The sequence below is a fragment of the Phalacrocorax carbo genome, chromosome 18 (assembly GCF_963921805.1).
Source record: "Phalacrocorax carbo chromosome 18, bPhaCar2.1, whole genome shotgun sequence".
NCBI classification, from domain to species: Eukaryota; Metazoa; Chordata; class Aves; order Suliformes; family Phalacrocoracidae; genus Phalacrocorax; species Phalacrocorax carbo.
The window spans coordinates 310,806-327,018 of NC_087530.1; the positions used below are offsets into that span (position 1 = coordinate 310,806).

The 16,213-nt window shown below is 44.2% G+C and overlaps 1 protein-coding gene across 4 annotated transcripts in view; it reads right to left on the minus strand.

Moving 5' to 3' along the window:
• The window catches only part of RALGPS1 (Ral GEF with PH domain and SH3 binding motif 1), a 152,648-nt gene that overhangs the window by 119,794 nt on the left and 16,641 nt on the right, over positions 1 to 16,213 (minus strand). For 3 of the 4 annotated variants that reach the window (XR_010375613.1, XM_064468405.1, XM_064468406.1), the window contains exons 1-2: positions 8,871 to 9,041; positions 2,414 to 2,534 (exon numbers count right to left, since the gene is read on the minus strand). The gene's annotated coding sequence lies outside the window, so the exon portion shown is untranslated. Of the gene's footprint in view, positions 1 to 2,413; positions 2,535 to 8,870; positions 9,042 to 16,213 lie in introns of those variants that run through there. The other variant, XM_064468407.1, reaches the window with a different exon arrangement.

Sequence of the window (16,213 nt, forward strand, 5' to 3'; positions counted from 1 at the left end):
CAGAAACCTGCCAAAAACAGATCCTGAAGGACAGAAAAATCAGCAAGAAAATTACTTATATAAGAATACGACTATGTAAAAAGCAGAGAAAGTGACACCATACCAATGAAGAAAAAGCGATGAATTTGTCTGCGTCTGCTATGGGACAAGGGGTTGTCTAATGATGGGATGACCAGAAAGTAAGAAAAGGAAATTAGCCTCAGAAGAGCGTCAGGGAGGGTGGATGGACTGAACACCAAAGTTCATATGCACTAGAGATTTAGAATTTTTACAAAAGCTATCTGAAATTTTCAATCTAAACAAAAAGGAACAAGTCAGTGATGTTGCTCAGATTCCACTGAGGTAAATAATCATCTCAAAAACAGTACCAGGGTAAAATGTTGATGGGGGAAAACCCTGGCTAGCAAAAAAATCCCAAACTTACATAGTGGAAATTAGAAAATAAAAAGAAAATAAGAATAGTCCAAATCCAACCTGACATGAAGTCTGCAACAAATATTAAATATAAAGATTAAATAATTCTTTTGTCATGTAAATAACTGCATGCTGTGGGAATGGCTCAGTGATTAATAATAAGCAATACACAACCCAGAATTATAAGAGTCTGTCCTTTGAAATAAAAATTAAAAAGATGAGAAGGAAAGTCTGGAAGAACAGCACTGTTAATGGAAGTGACTACAAAGAAGTGGAAATTGCCACATCCAATACAGTAAACTCAGCAGTGAATGCTTTACACAGTATACATACTAAAGCTGGTAGTCTAGGTAGTTAAATAATTTCTCAACACACTAGACCAATAATTCAATCTGCTTCATTTTCTTAATGAATTTCCAAATATTCCTAGATGACAGAGAAACTATTTTAGCAGAACATTTATATTCCATATGATAGAATCCCTATAGTTCACTTAATGCAATATGGCTGGCCATTTACAACCCACTGTACAGAGAATATGCATACACTTCAGAAAAGCTCTGTCCTCTCCCAACTGGCTGTCAGATGCACTAGCAGGTACATAGTACTAGCAGCTTTTTAGGGCAGTAGCAGATACAGGAGGGAGAAAAAATAAAAAAAAAAGCTGGAGACGTGTTTATAGGAGGGAGGAAATTTGTACAGCAGAGCCACGTCATGGACCTTGTCGAGGTTCAAAGAAAGTACTCTATCTTAAACTTTTGGATAAAGAAATCCTCTAATGCCTTGATGGTCGTATTAAGTTTGAAAGCAAGATTAAGGCATCAGCTATCAATGTGCTGAACTGAAAACTAATCCAATGTAGATATAATATAGAAATGCATGGTTCCAGAGCTGATTATTCAGTTATCTAAGTCACTTCTCAAGAGCATCAGACTACCAGTTTCAGTTGTCTAAGGCTTGCTCTAGACTTTGACAGTAAATCTAGCATGGAGATCTACTCCATGCATCTCAGAAGACTAGTTTAAAATGAACTTGTCTGGATGCAATCCTCATTCCAACAGATTGTGTGTTATACACGCGCATATATATATATATATATCAATCCAAGCAGGCTATCAGACCAGATTCTCCAGTCTAGTCTCCCACTGACACTTTTCACAACTAATGTCCTTGAACTGCCTGGTCTTACTTTCCTGGAACACAGAAAGAGCACTGTACTGGTATTTCAGTGGCCGCTTCTTTCCACAACACAGCTGGGGAGTTTTGCTGTGATTCATTACATTATCTTAATCCAGACTACATGCAGCTGGTGTTCTGCAGGAGTCACCCTTACAAAAGCAGTTCATGGAGGCTGCCTGTTGGCATTTGGGCGGGGGGGGGGGGGGGGGGGGGGGGGGAATCAACTTCTATAACCACGTAAACAATTACCCTATGTTAACTGGCAACTACTTCATGAAAGTGAAACATGAACACAAACTCCATCTCAGCAAATTCTAATATTACTATATAAAATGAGGAAAAAAGGGAGAAAGTATTGCTGCATAATGTCCAAGAAAACAAAGTGCAAAAATATTTCTAGCTTAGCAACAGTAACTACAAAAACAATACTTGACCTTAATGAAGAACAAATAATAAATATAAAACCCCACAAGTTAAGGAGCCAGTAACATCTTGATCCACATCAAGAGAGAGCTGCAGCTCTCTCTCCAGCAGAAGTCCTCCCTCAAAAGTCATCACCCTTCAAGGAAGTCTGCTGACTTGCATAGGTTAGCAAGATACATATTTAGGAGAGTTATACTTTAGGGGAATCTCAACAGAACAGTCACAGGAGAAGAAATATATATCTGCTGTATTACAGTATAATACTATCACGACTCTAACACGACTCTAGGTTCTCTAAACATAAAAGAAACAACAGATGCTTCTGTAATCTCTGGTATCAAACATAAGTGAAAATAGGAAAATACCTGCTACTTTAATTACACAGTTGCATACTTACAGTGGAATAAGGTAGCTCTACACTCACTCAACCCATTTTGCTGTACACTGCCATCAGTCCATTGTTGGGTCCAGCTCTGGCTATTCAGCAGGCTTATCTCTTGTTTAAAAGCATGACATTCCTGTAAAGTAACAGGAAACAGGATTATTGTGACATTTATTATACAACCCAGTTCTTCTCAAACTGTGCGTGCCTTACCTGAAACACGCACCCTGGTATTTTTATTCTTAGCTCTCCCTCCCAGCTCTGGTGGCTAGTTCCCCATTCTAGTTTCACTGCTATGTGACAAATTCCAAAACTCCAAAGAACATGCCACAGAGGGAAGAGCAACATATTAGAAATTTAATAACTAAATATTCTCCAAATATGTACCTGTAACTCTTCCTCACTCTCTCAATCAACACAACGTCCAAGCTGATATTTGTTTGCCTGTTGGTTTTAATCACTTCTTTCAAGGTGCTTTATGAATCGTAAATGTTACTCATTCTCACTTTTTTCCCCCCTCAAGACTTAACTAAACAAAGCAGAAAGGACACAAAACCAAATACAATCATTCTTTCTCTGTATCAGCAAATTAAGCCCCAGCCCTTCCACCAAACATGATCATCAACAAACGTGAGAAAATACTGTTTAGGTAACTAACTTTGGTGATATTTAGACGTAGCCCCGCCCTTTTCTCCTCTTTTGCCTTATACCAACATTTGTAAGGACTAATATTTAAGAAAATTATGTACGAAATAAGAAGAATCGTCATCTCAGAGATAGATACTTCATTTGGAAATTGACGTGAAAATCGCATTAAAACCGATGTTGCTTTGATAAAGTTAAAAATTGCAGATCACAGTGTTACTACTGTGCCTCTCCTATTGTTAAGGAACATCACTTAGAAAAATGTGTATCTTCTAGTCTTTAAATATATGTAATTCCTACTGGCATCAGAGAAAGCTATCTTTTGCTGGAAAAGTAGTATTCTCTTCATACACTCAAGACTCACCCAAACTCTGAGTACACAATCAACAGGCTCTCCCTGCATGAGCAAATGATCCGAGTTCATAAAAGGATCTAAATGACAAGTTATGAATGAGTTAGCATCCACTTAGGTAGTTCAGCCAAAGTTACAGACATAATACATCTTCACACCGCATCTCAGCTTTGTCAATCAGGTTTGCTCCCTGGCAATTATGTTTTTGTTTTGTGCATGTGGCTGTGCGTGCACTCTATTCTGTCTACTTCTTTCACTCTGAATGGCTCTGGAAACTAACTTTCCAAGTAAAATTTTTATAAGTCTGAAAAAACTGCCTTTGCAAACTCTGTGCTGGCAGTCTCCAGTGTTTCTGAACTTTCCAGTTAGGCAGCATTAATTCTTCCTGTTTCTCCACCTCCCCCATGCTGTTAATAGTCAAAGGTCATTTGGTAGTGAAGACAGATGTCAATTAGGCAGACAGAAAGAATTTATCAGGAACAGACACATGCCACCTGATGTCAGCAAAGTCCATGAAAACATTAACAAACAGGGAAGAAAACTGCCTCTTGTTTCAGAAAACAAATTCGGCTGAAGACTGTATCTAGCGTATTGCTCAGGAAACAGAACAATCATGACATAAAGGCCAGCTGAAAGTTAGGCTTCCATTGACAAAAAAAATAAGACAGTTCACAAAGCAATGAAAAGCAGCGAAAAGACAAGAGGCAAAAGAGACAAGGCACAGGAAGGTAAGTCCCCATCTTACGTTAGAAAAAAAATATTCACAATGAAAATGCTTAGGCATTGGAACAAGTTGCACAGAGAGATTATGGAATCTCAAAATTCAAAACTCGGGAAGATGCTGAGCAACCTGCTCTGAAGTGGCCCTGCTTTGAGCAGGGATTTGGACTAGATTATCTTTGGAGATTGCTCCCAACTTACATTATTCTATGCCTAGAGTAATTCCTTATTCTAAAAGCTGCGTGTTTACTTCAACATCATTTCAGTCCAAGCGGGAGTCTATGAATACCTAAGCATACTGTTCCATATCCCACCCTAAATGTCTAAGTTTTGCATAGTTGTTCAAGAAGTGTTTGGACAACGCTTAGATATATGGTTTAACTTTTAGGTTGCCCTGTGTGGAGTCAGAAGTTGGACTCGATGATCCTCGTTTTATTTGTTTGTACTCTGAACATAACAGCAGCTGTACCAGGAGAACTTACTCATCTGTGCAGCACAGCTTCTAAACTCCATAGTGGTTCATCGGTAGAACGTACCGAAAAACAGAAGACGAGGGAAATGACGTAGCACTACTTCCTCAAAATATTTTTTCCAGTCAATCATGATTTGCAGATCGGGGACTTCCTAAGTCACAAATAAAAATCTTCACCCCTAATATTATCTCTAGACTTCCCTCTTAGGAATTACCAGTTGCTTTCTAAACATAGAAAGTTTTTCTGCAAATCTTGGAGCATCTACAACATCCTCTAATGAGAAGTTCTGCAGCTCATGAGAAAAATTAATGTTTTTGTGAAAAATGCCCACCCTGAAGCTTGCTTTTTTTAGTCTTATTTTATGCTCTCTGGTTCTTGTATTAAAGACAACAAGTTAAAAAAAACAATCTTACTGTTCACCTTCACAATTCATGATGCTACAAAGATACTGTGCCCTCTCTCAGACATCTCTTGTAGGCTGAGGGCTCCTAGTCAAGTTACAGTTTACTCCTTGTAAGTCAACCACATCCTTCTCTTCAGCCCCACTGCTCCTCTCCACAGCTTCTCTAATTTTCTCACACCCTTTTGAGGATGGAGACAGAAGAACTTCACACACTGTTCAAGATATACACCTGCTGTATACCTGTTCTTTGGTCTTCTCTTACAGATCCTTGCCACTAACACTTTTCTGATCACTTTCATGCTCTCACAGATATATCTCTTGCCTATCTTGAAGAGACTGACTGCAGCAAACATTTCCCTTTTATGTTCAAGACCCTCCTTGATCCTGCATTTAATTGACGAGGCTGATCTTGCTCTTTAAGTGTCTCATCACAAATTCTTAAAACATTTTCACTGCTAATTTTGGGACACTCAGAACTTTTACCTTCCTCTTTAAAATGAGGATATCAAAATTATGCGTTATAATCCAGTATCGTGCTCACCAAATGCTTTAGAACTTAAAAATCTTCTTCCTAATTCTGTTCACTACTTCCTTGTCTGTTTATTTAGAGATAGAATTAACCCTTTTCCCTGCAATGTTGCTGAGAGTTCTTGTTGCGTTGCTTACCTATTCTGACCACCTGCACCATTTGCAGGATGTCTGCTCCTCAAAACACATTCCCTTGTACTTTAGATGAAGCCTACAGTTCCTCTTCTTCAATATAAAAATTTCTTTGACCTTCATACAAACTCTACTGAAATATATAGCACGCCCAGTGGTCTACTTCACCCTGTTCAAATTGACTGTCTTAACTGTTGATGTTTTTAACAAGTTGAGGCATTTTCAAACGTTAACCATGACATTGACAAATCTATTGCCAGATCACTGATGAAGCTGTGCACTGTCAGACCTATCGCAACTCCCTATAGATGTATTCTTCCTAAAAAATGGTTCTTTCATAAGCTGCTAGTACCGATATATATCAGATAGACAGTAAACTATCCATTTATCTTGTTTGTTACTAAAAGGATAATATATCATTGGTTTTTTTAAGCTGAGTATCACACAGTATTAGAGTGCTTGATTAAGTTAATATATTTATCATTTTTACCTAGTTACCTTGGTCAATTCAACCTACAATTACATAAAAGAACAAAGTTAGGTTTGGTTAGTAAGACAAGTTCCTCATAGCACTATGTTGCCTAACTACCCCAATATTTCTGTTCTTCAACATATTATTAAGTAAAAGCCATTCTATTTTCCCCTATTATTTTGTTTGATATGGGTAACCAAGGAAATATTAAGGAATAAGCTTCATGGAGCACCTGCCTTTCGTTTGCTCAACACAAGAACTTGCTGTCTTCAAAATCAGGACTGGCAGGCCAGTGATCTCAACTTGTAACTAGCAATTTAAGAAGAAATCTGGTTCTCAGGCTTTTAAGTTCTTTATCCTCAGAAGACACTGTCTGACATTTATTATCTGGGAAATATTTCATAGTTCTTATCTGATGCGACATCCTGTTTCTTATAAGAAGAAAAAAAAATTGTTATACAGACATTAATGGTTTTCCCAAACTTGCCTAGCGATAGACAAACATATCGCTAGGCTTCCTCCAGAATAGGCACCAATTCTTCCTTGCTGTCCTGAGCTCTGGTAAGTACAACTGGCTCCAAAATCTTTGGTTACTTTTTCATCTATGGTACTTCAAAAATTCCAACTGCTACCTAGTTCTCCCAGTCCCATTGTTATATATTTATTTTGGCTTTTAAACACCTCCATTTTGAAAGTAAGTCAGTTTGAGCTGCTGATGAGAAGTGTTACTCTCCTTAAGCATCACAGGAATAGAACACATGATATTTAAATGGGACGATCTCCTGTTGAATCCCCCCCATTCCATATGAGCTAATCCCCCAAGTATAATGAAAAGTGGGAGCAGAAATTTGCAGAATAGAAGTTTTAGACAGAGAACTGTTGTTGAAAATGGAAGTTTAATTTCTAAAAAACATTGTTTTTGGCAGCTGAGAAAGGTGAGCTTTTCCTGACTGTCAATACAATTGACTACTTTAACCAAAGAGACTGAAAAACTAAAAATAAAACACAATTCGTTTTCACCATTGTTAGCTGCAGAAAACACTAAATGTGATAGAAAATATAGCAAATATGGTCACTTAAAGACTTTTTTTAAAAGAATAAATTTCTTGCTCTCGTAGTCCAACAAAACTGGTGCTTCCTTTGTAAGTTTGCTTTAAAGATATTTTACATTTGTATACATTATAAAATAAAGTATCTTTCATTTTCTAAAGTGCTCATTAGTAATGTTTTTAAATATACTACCATATCCACATGTAAAGTTTGATTACAAAATGTGCTGGAAATAAAGTTTACATGGATTGAAAAGCAAAGCTCGTAACTAATGCTCATCTTGATCTCCAGATGTCACCCCTTTACTAAAATAAGTAAACAGAAAAATTAATAAAATAACTTGGTTAAGAGTTTTCTAATATTTTTCTTCAAACTGGTGCTACAAGATGCAGGACGGACAACATACAGAAAACGAACAAACAAGTGCACGTAGTTCTGTCTCTTCTCACACACGAAGAACAACTACCAGACACAGCATGAATGTTCAACATGGAAACAATTCTGACTTTAAAAGCATCTGTTGGACGTAAAAGGGAGATTGCTATGTTCAACTAGGTCTTTAAGTCAAGGAGTATCTTTCCACGCTGTAAGGGGCACCAATGCAGATTTAATTTTTTTTTTCAATAAGAAATAAGTCAAGATACTACACACGTTCCATTTTCTTGGGTTCAGAACCACAGACTACCGACAAAAGGCACAACTGCGAATTTCAGCAATGGTTCCTTCCCCACCACATGCCAAAACCTTACACATACTGAAGCCTGCCAAAGCCAGACCAAAAGTTATCTGAAGCGATCTGAAAACAGATCTCAGCCAACCAAGGCTGTGTCTGCACAGCATCATTCGTGATATGCAAACAGCTTTCAAATTCATTCCAAGAGTCCAGTGGGGCGTATGTGGCCAAACGCAGAAAAGTAACTACCCCCTTCCGTGACGCCCTTCAAGCTTCGGAAATCCAGCCAACTGGTGAAATAACTGCACGGGCGGCGTGCGCGGAGAGCTGCTGCTCCCGGGCCCGGAGGGGCGCGGGGGACCCGGGCAGCCACCGGCGAAGGCAGCGCCCGGCAAAGCCGGTGGTACAAGCGCCCGCGAGGGCTGCCCGGCCCAAGGCGAGAACCGTGCGGGGGTGTCCGCGCACCGCCGAGAGGCCGTTCCCGAGGGGCTGCCGGGCCGCGTCCGCCGTCGGAGGCCCGCGCGGCGGCCAGGCGGGCGCTCGCGGAGCGGGCACGGGCGCCTGCCCCGGCCCGAGCGCGGCACGGCGCCCGCGGGGAGGGGCCTCGCGCGGGAGGCCGCGGGGAGGGGAGCGGAGCGGTGCGGCCCCCCCCGCCCGCGCACCTGCCCGCGGAGCCGCGCCAGAGGCCGCGCGGCCCCGCGCCACCGCTGCCGGCAGAGACGGGCTGCGCCCCGCGCCGCGCCGGGCCGGGCTCGCTGGCTCTGCGGAGCGGCGGGAGCCGCGGGCTCCCCGCGAGCGGCGCGGCGCGCCCCGGGAGGGTGGGCTCCTAGCGGGGCCCGCCGCCGCAGAGCTCCGCCCGCAGCACACGCCCGAAACGGGCACGGCGGGGGGCTGCGGCGGAGCGGCGCGCGGCCCGGCGCAGCGGGGCGGGACAGCGCGGGCGCAGCCGCTCGGCGACGGGGGGTGGGGGGGCGGCCGGGTCCCACCTGTCCCGCCAGGCGCGCGGCGCTCGTCCATGTCTCACCTGTCTGGGGACGGCGGCCGCCAGCGTCGCCCACGAGCCCGCCCAGCGCGGGGACCCCGCCAGCACCGGGGCGCCCTCAGCACCGCAGGCCGCCCACCGGGCCGAGCCCCCCGCCCGCCGCCGCCGAGGACGAGGCCCAGGCCGGCCGAGGGGGATCGAGGGGAGGGGACGGGGCGCGCCGGACTGACGGTCCCGCCAGCCAACCGCTGCTCCGCACGGGAGCGCTCACCAATCGGCGCGGGCCGGGGCGGGAGCGTGCGAGCGCGCAGCCAACTGCGCAGGAGCCGCCACCGCCCGCAGGTGCGCCGCGCCGTCCCCCCCCTCCCCCCGCGCCGGTGGGCAGGGGCTGGGGTGGCGGGGGGCGGCAGCTGGGGCTGGGGCTGGAGCGGGCAGCGGCGGGGGTGGCGGGGGGCGGTACGGGCTGGGGCCGGGGCTTGGGGCGGGCAGCGGCTGGCGGTGACGGGGGGCGGTACGGGCTGGGGCCGGGGCTTGGGGCGGGCAGCGGCTGGCGGTGACGGGAGGCGGGCTGGGTCAGCGGCCGGGCGCCGGGGTGTCCCTTCAGCGGGGCGGGCCCGGGGTCCCGCTAGACCGGTGGCGCCCGCGCAGAGCGGCGCGCCCGCTCCCCCCCCCCCCGTAGCGGCGCCGGGCACCGGGCGGCCCGTTCACGGGCTCCCGAGGAGACGGGCCTCGTCTGTGCGCAGAGGCGGAAGGTGGGCTGTCCTGCGGCCGCTCGCCACCCGCTGCGCTGCCGGCTTCGCCTCACCTTCCCGGGACCTCAAAAGACATCTCAACCCCCTAGACCAAGCCTGCCGTCGAGTTCGCGTACGGGTGCTGGCGTCCCCTGACAGTGACAGTAATGCGTTCTTCCAAGGCAGTTGAATGGGGCTTGGTGGGCTTCTTGAAGACACTTGAAAGTGTGAGCATTTCCACCAACTATGTAGGGCTAAATTTGCCACATGCTAAATGCTTTAACTCTTAGAAGTGGTACAGTAACATTCGGTGCTTGAAGCTACATAGAAAAAGGAAGGTGCATCTTTCTCTGGATTGCGGCTCCCCTAAAAGCAATATTCAGTAGGCGGGTACTCTGCAGGCATCGCTATAGGGAAATCATTTGCTCTGTGAATTGGTAGCTACCTGCAGGATTGCTTGCCAGGCCATCGGACTGAGCTGAAGGTTTGTATATGACAGAACAAAAGCCTAATGAGGTTACCCAGAGGAAGTTTTGAGAGACTGCATGATGTCCAGAACACATTTAGAAGTTGTCTTTCCAATCTCCTAGTTGCTAAAGGTCTTCAAATGACTGTCAAATCCAGAGCAGTTGAAACAGGCATCCCAACTGAACACGTATGAGCTTTCTTTCCAAAGCAGAAAGATTCATTTTGAGAATAAGCTACAAAAATAACTTCACAGATTTGGGGTCTGCTTGTGAATATTGATGCTCATGACTCCAATATCTATATCAAAGCCAAATGCACTATATGGAAAGGTATTTTCCCTACATTATTATGCCTTGGTCCCAATTCAACCCAGAATGGCTGAAGAATTAAAATTCATTTCATATGCATCTCCAATCATTTCATAAGCATAGACTATTCTTTACTTATTAGAGTTTATCCTTTTGGTACTGCTAAGCTACATACACTTTCCTCTAAAACTTGTAGCATCAGCTCCCACTAGAGCAAGGGTACAGGATTTGCTAGCAAAATGTTTTTCACTCTGCTCTATATCACTATGCTGGCACATAAAAACAGCAGTCACGGGGTACAGACCTCTTTAAAAAATATATATGTGAGTATTTCTGGTATTTCTACAAGGATTCACAAAAAAAACCTGATAGTTACTTCTTTTCCTAATAATTATGAGATTCTGAGTTTCCAAACTGATGCTTTTAAGTGGTAATGTGCGCTGCCTAGATGGGTCTTGTGGATTACAGCAGGAGACCCTCTGAAATCCTGGATATAAACACTGCCCTGCTAAGAATGGAGTTACTCATCAGCTGCTCCCATTGAGGGTATCATAATAAACGAAGATTGGAAACTTCTTTTTTAGTTCCCATGTCAGGTTTCTGCCAGGTACAGCACCTGAAATGACTCCCTCATAACAGAGTCTGACGGGCTGGCCAGCACCCTCTGGTGGGAGAAAAGTGCATAGATGAGATTTAGGGTTGCACTGTACTGAGTTATTTGAAAAGGGTGGCAAAATGCATAGCCAAATAATGTCACTTTAGACAATGCCATTAGCCATATAATATCACAAAATTTTAATGAAATGTTTCTGTCTATAGTTCAACTGACATTTGACTGAATATTCGATTTAAATTGTTCCTGAATCCACGCACAATACAATTGTCATATGCTATTTCATATAGTTAATGAAATGTAGCATCCATGGGATCAGGTTCCACTTTTCCTGCGTGCTTATTGCTGAAGGAAAATAAATTCTATGATCTGTCATGTTCATTGGCTACTCTAGCTTCCCCTAAAGCTGTTTTCAAGAAGTTTGCATTATGAAAAGTTAAACAATGTGGAGTGTATCTGCATGTGCACAAAGATCAATTGAACAGAACTGTTTGGGTTTGTTTTTTAAACCTAAACCATTTCTTTTCCTTAGCCTTCTTAAGATAAGTTCTTTACAAAGTCTTTTGTTTTCTATCTCCCACTTTGCTAAACGCAGTCATCAGGTCCAAACCCCTGCAATGGGGCTTCTGCAGTGAGATCAGGTCGCTCAGAGCCCTGTCCAACCTGACCGTGAATGTTTCCAGGGATGGAATCCCTGTATCCCAGGTATCCATGACCTCTCTGGGCAACCTGGGCCAGTGAGGCGGTACCTCATTGTCCTCCTCGTAAAAAAGGTCTTCAGACCTTCCTGGTCTGAATCTCCCTTCTTTTAGATTAAAACCATCACCCCTTGTCCTGTCACAAAAGGCCTTGCTAAAAAGTCTGTCCCCATCTTTCTCATAAGCCCCCTTTCAGTACTGGGAAGCCACAACAAGGTCTCCCCGCAGCCTTCTCTCCCCCAGCTGAACAACCCCAGCCCGGCCTCGCAGCAGGGGGGCTCCAGCCCCCGGAGCATTTCTGTGCCCCCCCGGCCCCGCTCCAACAGCCCCGTGTCTGTCCCGTGCCGAGGAGCCCCGAGCTGGAGGCGGCGCTGCGGGGGGGTCTCACGGAGCGGGGCAGGGGGGCAGCACCCCCTCCCTCGCCCGGCTGCCCGCGCTGCTGGGGATGCAGCCCCGGGCACGGCTGGGGGTCTGGGCTGCCAGCGCACGCTGCCGGCTCGTGTCCAGCTTTTCATCCCCCTCCTGGGGGATGAAAGTTCTTCTCCACAGGCCTGCTCTCAATCCCTTCATCCCCCCGCCTGTATTGGTACTGGGGATTATAAATTATTATAAATAGCATTAATAATAGCATTATAAATAGCAAAACATCAAAATGCATCTAATGAAATTGTCAATAATTAAATTCAGAATTAATATTCCATTTATAGTAACAGAACTATCTGTTACCTCTTGAAGGGTTTTGAGAGAACCTGTCTCAAAGTGTCTACTGCTGCTTTTTGGTTCTACTATCCCCTGATATTTATCCCATCCTCAGATAAGGCTTTGCATGGGAATGACCACATCTTTCCTTCTGCTGACTCTGCTACATAAATGGTAATTTCCAGCAAAGGAGATATATAGCAGAGCCCAGCAATGTCCTGTAAATCTGTTTGTTATTTAAAATTATGAACTATTAAGTAGTTTCAGTTACCAAACAGGTTTTTGTGTGCATTTGTCTGTCAGTGTTGCTTGAAACTGATTTAGAGAATACCTTTTTCAGGCTTTACCAAATTAGTACTTTGGAAATAAGTTACTTTAGTTTATGCAATACAATTCTTTTATTGGATATCTCTGCCGAAATAGCCTGAAGTATTTTCCAAGTTATGAGGGACAAACTCTAAACCAGCAGATAAGTTGAAGTTTAACCACACGTACGGTTCTATGGCACTGTAATTATTGCCATGGACTGCAACTTTAAACAAATATGAACTACCCAAGGTCAATGGTAGCTAGAACTAGATGAAGTTAGAATCCTATGCAGCAAAAATGCAGCCTAAGATTAGCTAGAAAAAAGGGAGTTAAAGAAAAACCTGAGTAATTTCTAAGTGTTAAGTGTGAAGAATAGCAGAATTATTGATAGTCTAGAGACATTTTTTACATCTTAAAAGATTCTGATATACACCACCACAATTTCTTTTATTTCCACATCTTCATGTGGACAAAACAGAAAAAGAGGGATCCTTTGAAGCTACCAGCCAGTTTACACAGGCAATTGGCCTACGTCGTCTCAACTCCGAGCACAGTGGAACCGTTATCAGAAGATTTTTCCCCTCTGTAAAAGGAAATAAACCAACCTTAAGAAAGCCTGTTCAGATACTGTGAAGTCTTCTGATGTGTTATGAATGACTCTGGAAGTGACAGGCACTGTGTTTTACACGGTGTGAAGATTTGATTATTTCAGCTTTATTTGACCACCTTGACAAGTTTTGACTCATCAAACCTACAAAGACACATTTCTAATCTTGTCACTGTGGTCATATCCTTTCATCGTTTTCCCAAGCCTTCTCTTCCAAAAGCAACTGTGTATCTTCACTTCTAAGGGCTTTTCCATTGATCCCCAACACATCTATTTTCTTGTCATCACATTTCACTTACATCTAGCCAGGGTCACTGTCCTTCGCCTGCTTACTGTGTTTTCAAACAAGCACCTTTGTACTTTCTCTGATACTGCCTCACATTGATGAATTCTCCATCAACCTTGCAAAACTGCCTCGAAAAATCATCCCTCAAAACCCACCTTTGATTCAGTGCCAGAAAAAGTCCCCTGTGGGTGACTGCAACTTGCCCCTCTGACCAAAATCCTTTTATCTTTTCCTCTCCTGTCTACATCTGTTGTCTTTTGTTCTACACACCACAAGACTTCTGGGGAGGTCATACAGGAACGTGTCTGTCTTAAACACGAGCCTGATTTATAGTACCATGCAGTACAGACGGACACTTTTTCAGAGCTCTGCACTGCCTCCGTAAGCCTTCTGTTGCACTCCATCACACAGGAGATCTTCCCTGATGCTGTTTTACCCTTTTTTTCTGATGCCAGAACTTAAAGAGGTTTGAGGTTTGGCAAAGGGAGGTCTCTTGTGCCCACTCAGCATTATTGGCTCCTATACACACAGTTCTTATGTCACTAGAAGAAAAGCTCCTTTTGCACAGTGGACATACGAGTATGAGCCTTCATAAAAGTGCAACTTTTCTCTAATGCCCTTGACCAAACTCCACTACATTCAGGGACAGCTGACCAGGACTGGTAGTTTACTGCTACCCATAGTGGCCTGTTTACATTTTGCTAGTGCTGCAATTTTGTGCTTTTCAAAAGAATACGATTTTAAAATGTACCCCAAAAAAAGGCACGTTAAAGGAAGTAATGTATTCTTTCATTAACAATTTAAGTTACTTTTATAATTCACAGTGCCACTCGTGCTATAGGGCACACCATCCAGATGCTATTGCACACCTTATGCAGGCATGTTGCTCTGATGGTGCGAAGACATCCCATTCTTACAGAAAACCACATTTCCAGAAGCACCTGATAGGTACCACTTCTGTGTGAAAGTTCCTAGTTACTTTCCCTTCGTCCATCTCTCCCCAAAATTTTAGAACAGCGACTGTTCTAAAGGGTAACTTTACCTGGAACTCCGTAGCTTGGATTGTACTTGCACAGCATTGTGAACAAAACACAGCACGTTTGTTTTGCTTGACTAAAGCAAGTACAAAGCAGCCAGCCGTATCAAGGAGGAAACTCAACACTTGTCTTAAACAAAAATAACAGAGTGGGGCCTGTGGCTGGTGCCGCAGCTCAGCCCCTTCTGCATACTTGCGGACTAAAAGTGATTTCCACAAGGTACCCAGTGCTGTGTAGCATCTGTACCAGCATCCAGTGCACAGACTATCTGCTGTAAACAAATCTACATCTACAATGCCGTTGTTGAGGACTGTGTCAGGTCACGCTCTTCCCAACTCACAAGTCTGCAGAGGAAACTGCTAAAGCTGCTTGTATTGCTGGTCTGCGGGAGGAGACTTACCACGGAGGAAACGGCAAATACTTTCTGAAGGAGCATGTCAGCAGCTTGGCCCTAAGAGTTAACTGCGAGTTCCATGGACACAACCTCAGTGCATCTTATGTCTAACCTCTGCAGCTACCTGACAGGATGAAGGAACTCCTCCGACTCAAAACGAAACAAAAGGTCTGGAGGGGAACGTACAAAGCACCCTGTGTTCTGCCTCTCTGCTCTCCGGGTAAAAGCAGCCTTACATGTATTCCTCTCCTGAGAGTCATGTCTTGTTTACCCCATTCTGCATTACTTGAGAGTTTTCAGGCCTTATAAGCAAGGGGATTCGAACAGATGCTTTGCTAAAATAGTCAGCCATCCTGAACCTGCCCGTAGGGTCTCAGGGGACTGACCGACCCGCCACAGAAAACCCCATTCCCCAAACGCAAAACCTCAGAGCCCGTCAAGATAACTATATCCTTCAGCTGCATTAGCACTATATAAAGACACCCTTTGCTACCATGGGAGTTTAAAACTAATTTAAATTTAATTCAGCTTTTCATAGAACAGAAGTCTTTGCTAGCACACATCTCATACACATCGAAAAACTGGCAACAATGTTGGCAAATTTTAACCGAATTTAATAGATTCAGCTGTGTTTTCATGAATATAAAGCAAAAACTCTTTCTGCAAGATTCCATTTGTCCCAGGAGGGCTAAGTGGATCTCAGCAGATCTCAGGCAGTATACGGCTCAGCTGAGGACACATCAACTCCCCCGAGAAGCTGCGTGTTACAAAGGCACTTAGAGTTGCTGACAGCAGCTGCCATGAAAAGTTACAGCTGCGCTATCAGCTGAAAGTACCTGAGCACTTGCTGCCTACCTGGTGCTAAATTCAAGCCGGTGGGCTAGGAGGAGCACCCTTACCTGCCGAGAACAGCATTAGCTCTACGTTACATATGGCATAACTCAAAATGCAGATGCCGCTGTGGAAATTAAACACTACCTCCCTACCCAACTGACCTGCCTCTGGCTTGGCGCTAGAATTGCCACCGCCTGGCAGGTTTTTGTTTTGCTTTGAGAGCTGGAAAAGGTTCTGGAGCACAAAACTCAAATGATCATCTGTTCAGAGCTAAAGCTGCAATGCTGGCAAAAAAGAGGAACTTCACGAGTAATTAGTCTCTAAAGATTTTTGATTCCCGGTTGGTGCACGAGTATTAAACTGCAACTTTTTACAATACTTCAGTGAAAGCATCTAAAATG